This window comes from Camelus bactrianus, chromosome 31 (assembly GCF_048773025.1).
Source record: "Camelus bactrianus isolate YW-2024 breed Bactrian camel chromosome 31, ASM4877302v1, whole genome shotgun sequence".
Classification (NCBI taxonomy): Eukaryota; Metazoa; Chordata; class Mammalia; order Artiodactyla; family Camelidae; genus Camelus; species Camelus bactrianus.
This window is the reverse complement of record NC_133569.1, coordinates 24,803,089-24,813,965: the sequence shown is the minus strand read 5'-3', so window position 1 is coordinate 24,813,965 and position 10,877 is coordinate 24,803,089. Positions and strand designations below refer to the sequence as shown.

The window sequence follows — 10,877 nt, the reverse complement described above, 5'->3', positions numbered from 1 at the left end:
TTTCTCCTGCATCCACTAGGTGGAAACAAAGCATGCAATTTAATTTTTCCATACTCGTAACATTTTCAATAAAAAAAAATGTGTACTTACATGAAATATGTTAATTATCTGATTACAAAAGTGAAAGAGATTTATATAATTTTTGGAAAACAAGAGAAATCAAAACAAGAAATTGTAACTGAGTGGTAATTCCTAAACTGCAGCGACAGCTTCTTTTAAATTGTTTCTTCTGAACTGATGGATAACTAAGGTTTGCACCTAACTGGGACTATGGTGAAAATACTGTTTAGTTTTTGGATTTACTTTACTTTACCATTGTATCATAGACATTTCCCCAAATCATTCTTTAAATTTTTCATTTTAATTTAAAATTATAACGGTTGCATATTCTATGTATATCTATATCCCTAACTGCAAGGATAGGAAAGATTGTTACAAATGAGCCAATGCCGCACACATAAATGTGTGCTCACATCTCTGGTCCTTCTAAGGAGGCTCAGTTTTAATTCTGTGGTTGGAAGGAATAGATGCTTTTAAGGTTCTTGATCTGTGCACACCTAGTCACATCATAGCTTCCTACAGACTCAGCAGCTACATGGTTGCTGGTCACACCTGCATCTGAGCAGGTCCTTATCATTGTCTCCTCCCCAGACTGAGACGGGTGTTCTTTCACATGTTAAAGAGGTGTTATTCTCATGGCTTTACTTCCAAAGGTGTAACGGTAAATTGGTTAGGTCAGATCCCCAGATGGAGGCTGATGTACATAACCAAGCTGATTTTTCTTGATTACAAATTCACCCAGTGTTATCAACTTCAGCGATAAAATTTAAAAACAAAACTGAAAATAGACTTACCAGATGTTCCAGCAGTCCCACTCCCAGGCATATATCTGGAGGGAATTCTAATTCAGAAAGATTCATGCACCGCAATGTTCACAGCAGCACTATTTATAATACCCAGGATGTGGAAACAACCTAAATGTCCATTGACAGATGACTGGATAAAGAAGTGGTGGTATATTTGTACAATGGAATACTACTCAGCCATAAAAAAGAATAAAATAATGCCATCTGGGGCAACATGGATGGACCTGGAGATCGTCATTCTGAGTGAAGCAAGTCATAGAGAGAAAGAAAAATACCGTATGACATCACTTATATGTGGAATCTGAAAAAAGACAAATGAACTTATTTACAAAAGAGAAACAGACTCACAGACATAGAAAACAAACTTATGGTTACCAGGGGTGGGAAGGAATAAATTCGGAGTTCAAGATTTGTAGATACTAACTACTATATATAAAATAGATAAACAACAAAATCATACTGTGCAGCACAGGGAACTATATTCGATATCTTGTAGTCACTATAATGAAAAATAATATGAAAACAAATACACGCATGTCTATAGATTACTGAAACATGCTAAACACCAGAAACTGACACATTGTAAACTGATTATACTCCAATTTAAAAGTATAAAAAACAATAGTAAGAAGAGTAGCGATCAGCAGATGGCGCCCTAGAACTAAAATAAAGGCAAACGAAAATTGTGAAATTTTTTTTTTCTTTCTTGCCACAATTTCTTTCTAAGAAATGATTGCCTTTGATGTAAATACTCTGTGAGGAAGAATTGGTGGGCATGAAAAAAAATGCTCAAAGTTAAGAAAATGCAACATCTGGGGGCTTAGCAACAATTTATGTGAGTCTAGAAAATTAATGATTTTCCAGTTTTAGTGTTTGGCTGTGTTATGTTTGTCTTTGCCAGTTGACTGAGGAATTTCAATATTTCCCTGGTGAGGACCCCCAGAACGATAATGGGTTGGGGTCTTTGTTTCTTCAGTTTTCTTTTTTTGTGTGAATCATTGTCCTCTCCCACCAGGACTCCGAGGCTTATGCCTTTTCTAGGTAGAAAACCTGAGGTGTGTGTTTAAGCCACATCTTCTCTGTAGCACAGGCACCTCCCCTCCCCTCTCAACTGTGTACAACTTCCCCTTTTAACCATGTAGCAGCGTCTACTAAAGCATCAGGAAGCCAGGTACATCCAGGGAAGCTGTGGTGTTGATGGTGCTGTTTGGGAAATTTGGGGAAAACGGTGGCATGGCTCCAAGTGGATGGAAATGCCGTGGAGAGAAGTCACGTTACGAGGGCTTGAATAACCGGGCAGCATCGCCCTGCTGTCCCCAAACCTCACAGTGACGGGCGTGTGTGGTGATGGCGTTCTTGGGAAAGCTGACGCGTGTCCTTGGAGCTCGGAGGATGGACATAAACACAGACAGCTGCCAACTTGTTGCCTGGAGATTGAAGGTCGGAGGCGGCTAGCCAGCTTGTGTGAGAGGCCCCGAAGGGCGGGGGTAGGTGCCGGGGAGAAGGGGGATGTGGCATCTCCCTCTCCCTCTGTTTTGTGAAACCACCAGAGAGTGCAGGAGAGACTCGGAAGTTTGACCATCTGAATGCACAAATAGGATTTCGAACTTGAAGAAGAGATTGAGGTGTGTGTGCCTCAGACCAGGCTCAAAAGAGCCGTGGCTGCCTCTCGCAGGGCGTCCTGGCAGTGGAGGGGTCTGCACTGTGGGTGTCAGACTGCCCTGCGGCAGAGACTTGGATGTTAGTTACATGGAACCAGGAGGAACCAGGCAGGGGCCAGGTCACCTCCATGTCACCAGCAGGTGAGCAGTCACGTGAGGCAGCGGTGCCCCCTTTCGGGTCCTCTTGTGCTGCCTCATCTGAGGAGCGCGCACCTAGAAGGGCGGGGATGGCCGTCCTGAGAGCGAATCAAGGCCCTCATTCCCGAGACCGGTACCAGGACAGCAGCTCAGGCAGCAGAACAGGAGGGCCGTGGCGCCCTGGAGATGGGCAGCACCGAGCCTCGTGTCAGGCAGGAAGACAGCTCCAGAGCTCAGAGATGACAGAAATCCTGAAGACCCCAAGCTCCCCATCACGGACCACCTGCCCAGTAAAGAAACGCGATTTGACAAAGTGTATTTGACAGTGATTACTGAAACCAAGAAAAACGCAGGTTTCCTGCTTGCAGCCCAAAGGAGCGATGTACCTCAGGAAACCAGTTGTATCTGTAAATGAAGACATTTGATGAATGTATTTCTGGCTCTGAGTTTACAGGCTTAGACAACCGTCTGCCTGTTAGGGCTACACATCGTGCACACGTAGGCGCCACAGTGTAGCGCGCAGCCTGATACAGTACGTAACGTGGTATACGGCGCGCGTACAATGGTAGGTACAGGACAACAGGGTTTGGGGCTGGTCTCGGCCCATCAGTACTGATGTTCTCGGCTAGAAGCGCCTGGGACACTTACTGGGTCTGGACTATTTGTGGTGAGACCCCCCTCCCCTCTTACAGACATTTCCCCAACGACAGCCAACAAGTGGCTGGACCAGTCTTTGTAATTCTTATTATGACTGCAGGATTCACCTCAGCAACAACCGTCGGAGAACTTCGGGAACAAAACAGGTTTATTACTCACAGGTCCTGGAAGTTACATGGTGCACCCAGGGGCCCCTCGGTAAGGTCACAAGTCGGGGGTGGGGAGGGAGGGGCGTGGGCTTGGCATTCTGGCTTTATCGGGGGTTGAGGGTGAGGAGCACAGGCTTTGGTAGATTCACTCTTAATTGGAAAAATTAAAATATACGAGCAAGAGTTAAAGTGTGAGAAGGGACAAGCATGGTCACTCAAGCAGTCAGTTGTTTAGGTCACCCGGGGCTTTCCACGAGGGGAGTGCCATGGGTGGAGTACACAGCCTGGCACCTAACTGTGCAGCTGGCAACGTGCTTACTCAAGATGGATGTCTTTGAAGTGGACGCCCGGGCAGCCCTTAATGTCAGGCACTTAACGTTATTTTTCTGTTGGTATCTGTCTCCATCTTCTGAGATTCTGAGCCCTTAGTTCTGTAGGGGGGAACAGGAGCAAAATCTATACATGCATGATTCTTTCAAAAATCACTTTATTGCTCAGTAAAAGGAAGAAAAACAGGAATGGAAAATATGAATTGCAACAATTTTGCATTTTTACAGGCTGAGATCCAACTGGGTTGACTTCCAAGTCAGTAGAATAATGGATTTGTGGCCTCTTAAGGTGGTGGACAAAGAAAAGCCAATAAGGTTGACTTTACAACACGGACGTCTATAAAGAGTGAGCCATGAGGACAGTAGCCTTGCAGTGATGAGCTCACAATCTTTTTCTCCTTCATGAAGGGAAACAAACAGCTGCACACCTGCAGATATGCAAGTATTAGTAAACATGCATTCTGTGCCTGAAGGTCTGACATCATCTCAACCAGGACAATAACGGACCAGCTAATTGTCTTTGCTTCCTTCTGGTTTTGTTGTTCTTTCTGTTTTCGTAAAGACGGCATTCACTACAGAGTTCAAGAGATACCCATCTTAGACAGGCTGGTACCGAGACTGTCAGGGGAAGGCCCACGGCTCTCACCACTGATGGATCTGGAGGGTCATTGCAGCTGGTCCTGGCGGAGGCAGGTGTTGGCGGTGGAGGGTGTATGTCCACGACGCTGACTCGAGGCCCATCACTTAGGGGGAGGTAGTCAGGCAGAACTGAGATGAATCTATGGGCAACCCTCTCTTATTGAAATATTACAGTCAATACATAGTCTGTGTTTGTAATATGTTCACATGACATATGTATCCACACAATATATGTGGCAGCTCTAAAATAAGACCTCTGGCTCTTAGTCAGTATATATTAATCACTTTCCAAATGCTGGCAGTAATTGGAATCTGGAGATACAAAGAAAAATAAGAAATTGTTTCTTTATTCGAGGCGCTCACAATGTAATTAGTTGAGACTGATTTATGAGTAAGAAATTGCAATCAGAGACAATTGTTAAACAATAATGTTAAACACTTAGCAGTGCAGCAAGACTGTTCTGAGTGATTTACTGTGTTAACACTTATTGTTCACAAGTACCTGAGGCAACGTTGCACCTGCATCACTGTCTGCTGACTGAAGCACAGAGGTTAACCTGGCCGAGAGCATTTGGCTGGTTAGTAGCAGGTCTTCGAACCTGGGGTGCTTTGTTCCACCACCGTGACTGCTTCTTGTCACACGCAGGCAGTCTCCTGATGGGCACTTGCAGCCTGCATCCATTTTTGCCGGTTCCTTTTCCTTCCTCTGTTCCGGATGGGCGTGGGGAAGAGGTCCCGCGTCCGTTCCTGCAGCGGTCAGCACCGCCGCCTGGGCGTGCGTCACCTCTCTAGTCTTGATGCTGCCCGTGGGCATCGAGCGAGGCTCAGCCCCGGCACCGCTGCTCTCCGGCGGCTCTTCCACCCCTGCGCTGGCTGTGACGGCGCTCTCGGCACGGGGACGGCCGCCCCTCGCTCCCAGCGCCACACCAATCGTGGATGCTGGCTGCCTCCCGAATTCTCTGCCATGCAGTTAATGCCTGACTGCAGTAGTTAACAGAAACATCAATTAATGTTTGGGATTAGTGGAAGGAGGGAAATCATGATGCAAAGCACAGCAAAGGTCCATCATAAAACATGGCTGTTCTCAGAGTTTATGGATCCAACCCTTTCCTCCAAGAAGTATCCCCCTTCCACATACACACACACCATCCTTTAACTCCCAGCTTTTCTGTTTGAGAAACCAAGGGAAAGGCCTGTGTACTGCCTCATCCGTCACGACTGCAGCCCTACTGAACCCTTTGCTCAGGTCCCCCCCACTAACGCTGTCTTCCACCAGACTAGTCTTTCTTCAGTGAGGCCAATGGTCAGAACGTTCAGTCTCTTTAGGAAAATAAACAAAGGGAGGAAGGAAGGGCTGAAGGAAGGAAGAAAGGGAGGAAGGGAGGAAAGAGCTTAACTTTTATCTTCACCACGTCTCCTTCATCACCTGCTGAATCCGAATAACCTAACCTTTTCTCCGCAGCCTCTCCAGCATTTATTGTTTGTGGGTTTTTCACTGCCGCCCGTTCTGACCGGCGCGAGGTTTGCTTCATGCAGTCTGAAGCTCTGACGCCAGGCGCGGAAACCCGCACGTAGTAGGCTTTCTGGCCTTTTTGGAGCGTGGTCATTTTCGTTACTCGGCCACGTCTCAATCTAGCCCTGATAACTCCCTTTGCTGTAAAGTCTGCTTAAGTTGATACTGGTAATCACTCCAGATTTTTTTAATTAATGTTTACATGACTTTGTATATCTTTTACCATCCATTTACTTTTTAAAAATAGGCTTTTTGAGAGCAATTTTGCATTTCTAGAAAAGCCACTAAAACGTTACAGAGGGCTCCCCTGTACCCTGCGCCCAGGAATCAGTGCTATCACCTTGCACCGGTGTGATACATTTGTTAACCCTGGTGAACCAATATTGATATATTGTTACTGATTCATTCATCTGAATTAACTTACTCAGATTCCCTTTGTTTTTAAATACTGGTTCTTCTGTGTGGTTGTCCCAGGATCAAATCCAAGAGGCAACATTACGATTAGTCATCACATCTCCTCAGGCTCCTCGGGGCTGTGACAATGGCCAATCTCATACTTTGCAAAATCGTTTTCCCTTCTTACCTGAACCTTGTATCGACGACCGGTTGTAGATTCCTATGCGGTTGTAGGAGTAACTCAGAGAAATCCCTTGTACACTCTGCCTTGTTTCCTCCAACGTAACGTTTTGTAAAACCCTGTGTAATATCGCAGCCAGAATATTGACAACGAAGCAAACCACTGGTCTTGCTCAGATCTTCCCAGTCTTACTGGTGCTCCTTTGTGTGACTCTGCTTGTGCGTGTGCATGTGCGTGTGCTTGTGCGTGTGCGTGTGCTTGTGTACTAAGTTCTACGCCCTTTATCACCTTCGTAGGTTTGTGTGCCCACCAACAGCACTGCCCCTTTGTCACCTCACTCACTCCCCTCCACCATCCTGAACCCCGAGTAGTGACAACCGCTAGTCCCCTCCCATGACAAAGGTCCCCCGGCTCAGTTCCTTTTGACAATAAACAGCTTCAAACGTTTTACGTAAGTGGAGTTGGTACTGATTCTTTCCACTCAGCCTCATTGCCGTGAGCTTTATCCAGGTGGCTCCCTGAACCAGAAGCTCTCTCCTTCTCAGTGCTGAGCAGTGTTCCATGGTTTGGGTAGAGCCCAGTTTGTTCTACCGTTCGCCCATTGGAAGATCATCCCGGTCGTTTCCAGTTTTTGGTGACCATAAATCCAACATCCCACTCACGTACAGGTGGTCTGTGTGAATGTAAGTTTTTATAGCCCTGGGACCGATGCCCAGGAGAGCAATTGTCATGTGGCAGCTGCACATTTAGTTTTATAAGAGGCTGCAAAATTGTTTTCTAGACTGGGGTTCCCCCAACGAAGTATGAGTGATCCAGTGTTTCTGCATTCTTGCCAGCATTTGGTGGTATCTGTATTTTTAATTCATTTATAGTATTTTCATTATGGCAGACACGTAGTCATTGTGGTTTTATTTTTCCTCTTTTCTGAGTGTGTCTGTGTGTGTGTTGAGGGGGCTGAAGGTACTGAAAAATCCAATGACCAGCATCTTAAAAACGGAGGGGAACAGAAAATAAGGTGCTGCCAATTAAAATTCTAAGAAACCATTGATAATAAGAAACCCCCCAATTCCAAGGGTGTAAAAAGATGAAAAATATACGTATTAGAACCAATGAAACACAGTAATCTCCATTTTCAATGCTTGTTTTATCCAAATCCTCAGAAGGTCCCATGAAAAAGGTCCCCCAGCTCAATTTTTTTTTTGACAATAAACAGCTTCTTTCAAACAGCCCTCCTGTCTGACGTCACACCCCTCGGCTTCCCCTTTGGACGCAACTGTGATCCTGAAGGCTGACTTCCTTCTGGGTCCCCCTCCTCAGTTGTGGGGTCGGCCATCCCCTCTCCTCTGTTCACTTTCTGTTTTCCAACGAGGAGTGGATATTTCTAGTTTGCTGCCAGATTCTTCCCTTCCCTTTTTTTTCTCTCTGGAGATTAATGCCCTTATATTCATCACAGTCATTTTAGAGGGTTTTTGTGGGAAAAGAGATAAGACATGCATCAAATTCTTTGTGTTTAACCAGAAGATGAAGCTGGATTTGAAGCACTGCATTCTTTTAAAATTACCAAGAGCAAGATTCGAAGACAAATGAAAAACTAGGGGGACGCCAGCAACTCATATAACAAAACCTGATTTTCCTAACATACAAAGAATTTTTGCGAATACATGTAAAAGAAAATAAATGAATTTCAAATAGAAGAAAAGGCGCTGAGCCTAATTTATAACAGGAAGAGTGTGATTAACTAACCCATCTGGTCTGTAAAGGCAGAGAAGTGACACACTGAGTTGGTGAGGTCTGGGGACAAAAGTCTCAAATATTCGTAGAGAGGATGAAACTGTGACGATCTCCAGGGAGGGCAGTGAAATTCAAAATTTACACACTCCTTGACTCGCTATTTACATGTAGAGAAATTCATCCTCTGTCTCTACTTGAATAGGTGCAACAATAAAAAAAGATGAAAATAAAAGGCAGCCTTCTTTGCACGAGCAAAACATTGGAGGCATCAGTAGGGACGGGCTCAGTAAACAACACTGTGTTCATGCGGTAAAACTGTCCAGCCTAAAAATAAGGAATTTTTCTTTATTGATAAATGAGATTTTTAAAACATTTCTAAGTGAGAAAAGCAAGGTATCAAATTCTGTGTATTATGTTAATTTTCTGTAAAAGGCAAAAAAAAAATCAACAAAAATAAAATAAACTCATAGAAATTACAAAAGGACTATATCACAGCTTCTCGTGCCCAAAACTTCGGATTTCCAGGACTTGTTCCCCTCCCACCCTTGACATGACATCAGCAGGAGAGGGCAAGGAAGAGGCCACGTACTGGTCAGGGCAATACATCTCTCAGTCCCTTGGAGAGAAGGAGAGAAAACGGGGTCCCAGCGAACACTGTGCCGCACGCATGCAGTTTGAAGTGCACTGAACCGTGGATCCTGAGCAAGTGAGTTAGCAGAGGTGTAGACCTCAGCAGACACCTGGAGAAGGTCCTTTTCTTAATTTAGTGCACGTTGAAAAAATGTAAAATATAATGGTAGAGTTTTAAAAATATAGTGATTAGTTCTTAAATGAAAATTTTTTTAAGGAATGACATATATACTTGGGAAATAATTACTTCGATGAGTCAGTAAGATGATGTAAGTTACCCAGGTAAGCTGATAAACACTGATGTTGGCTCAAAGATGTGGAGGGAAACCTGGGCTCTGGAAGTTTCTAGTCTACTCGGCTGAGTCCGGGAGCCATTAAATCAAAGCTCCTAACAGGAAAAACAAAACAAAGCAAAACAAAAACAAACAAACCAAAAAAACAATTCCAGTTCCAGTCTTTGCTCTTCCGTTACAACAACCTCTTCTAGCAACAAGCTTCAGGATGGGGCTTTGGACCTCAGAGTCTCATTTGACTTCGCTGGTCAGCCAACACGCATGGAATCTTGCCTGTGTCCGTCACTGGGCTATGCACCCAGGTAAGACTGCAATGGAGCAACACTGCTTTTAGCTTGGCCCTTGGATGTTAGAGAAAGCAAATAATAACATGATTAAATATATCTAGTCTAATGACCCAGATATATTTCAATCATGTTATTCTCAGATCATCAATCTTTTTCTAAAAAGATAGCTTTGAAAAATTTTTTCTATCTGCACAAAAAGGGTGAAGATTGAACTAACCTGATAACATTTATTCCAGATTTCTTTCCTTAACGTGGGTTACATTTTCTGTGTAGAAGGTGCATGCTTTACAAGAGCCATGCAGGCTTTCAAAGTAGCTTGAATCTGCCCGGATGTTGTAGCATGTTTGAGCGAAGATCAGGTCTGAAGTTTTGATTGGCAGATTATTGTCCAAAAGGCTCACCTCGTCATTCCAGACGGTTGATCAATCACGCAGGCATTGGTTAATTTGTTCAGCGTTGGCCAATTGCCTGTAACACTTTCACAGAGAAGAATTTCAAAGGAGACCATCTAAAATCTGACTACAAAAAGCAGATATTAAAAACAGAGAGGGATACCGGGCAGACACATCCTTTATAAAACTGTGCATGTGGAATCCAGATGACAATACGTGACCACTTCTGCAAGATGAATGGTTTTCTCTGCCACTTTGCTTTCTTGTTCATTGTGTGTTCACATTTCTTCAAGAACTTGTCCTAAGGAGCTCTTTAGAGGATCATGTCTGCTGCAGAATCTGGAATTAAAAAAAAAAAAGCCAGTGTATTCTTATCTATGTTTAGAAGACTCCACACAGCCACGGGGCTCCCTCTAGAGTTCCTTGCTCGGCGGGCAGGGGGAGTGTGTGTAAGGGTGGGTTGGCAGCATTCTTGTATCTTCCCTCTGCAACTCTTTTAAACAGATGCTTTTAACTGAAGTTTGCAAAGATGGTAATTTAATTCCTCGAAGAAATGAAATAGTATTTACGCGTGTCATCTTTTGTTTCTACCAACTAGAACATTAATCTAAGGGTGATTTTAAATTCCTGGGCACAGGGACACTGCTCTGAGGGTCCTCAGGATGGAAGCACATCAGTGCAGTTGGCGACACAGTCTGTTCTTTCTGGAACGCTCCCCAACCAAAGGGAAAGTGCACAGAGCCTGCGGTCAACGCCAGCAGACCAGGATCCTGTCGGCCCGACGACACACCACAGCACGTTTCTGACTCCAGCTTTCCACACTCTCTTACTCCTCCCGGGGGGATGCGTTAGGGCTCTGTGTGCGGGCGGCAAAAGGCAGAAAAACCGAAATGTGCTATTGATGTAAAAACCTCCTCATGAGATACATGATCTTCTGATTTATGTTTTGGCCACCTGTCCCGGCTGACCAGTTGCTCAAAATTAATGCTGCTTTCATTAAAGCTAAGGCTTCATT

At 44.5% G+C, this 10,877-nt stretch overlaps 1 long non-coding RNA gene across 1 annotated transcript; it reads left to right on the top strand.

Moving 5' to 3' along the window:
* Nucleotides 1-2,018: 2,018 nt before the first annotated feature.
* On the top strand, nucleotides 2,019-6,979 carry LOC141575681 (uncharacterized). Its single transcript, XR_012503391.1, has 2 exons — nucleotides 2,019-3,520; nucleotides 4,029-6,979. It is a non-coding gene; the product is annotated as an uncharacterized LOC141575681 (long non-coding RNA).
* Nucleotides 6,980-10,877: the final 3,898 nt, after the last annotated feature.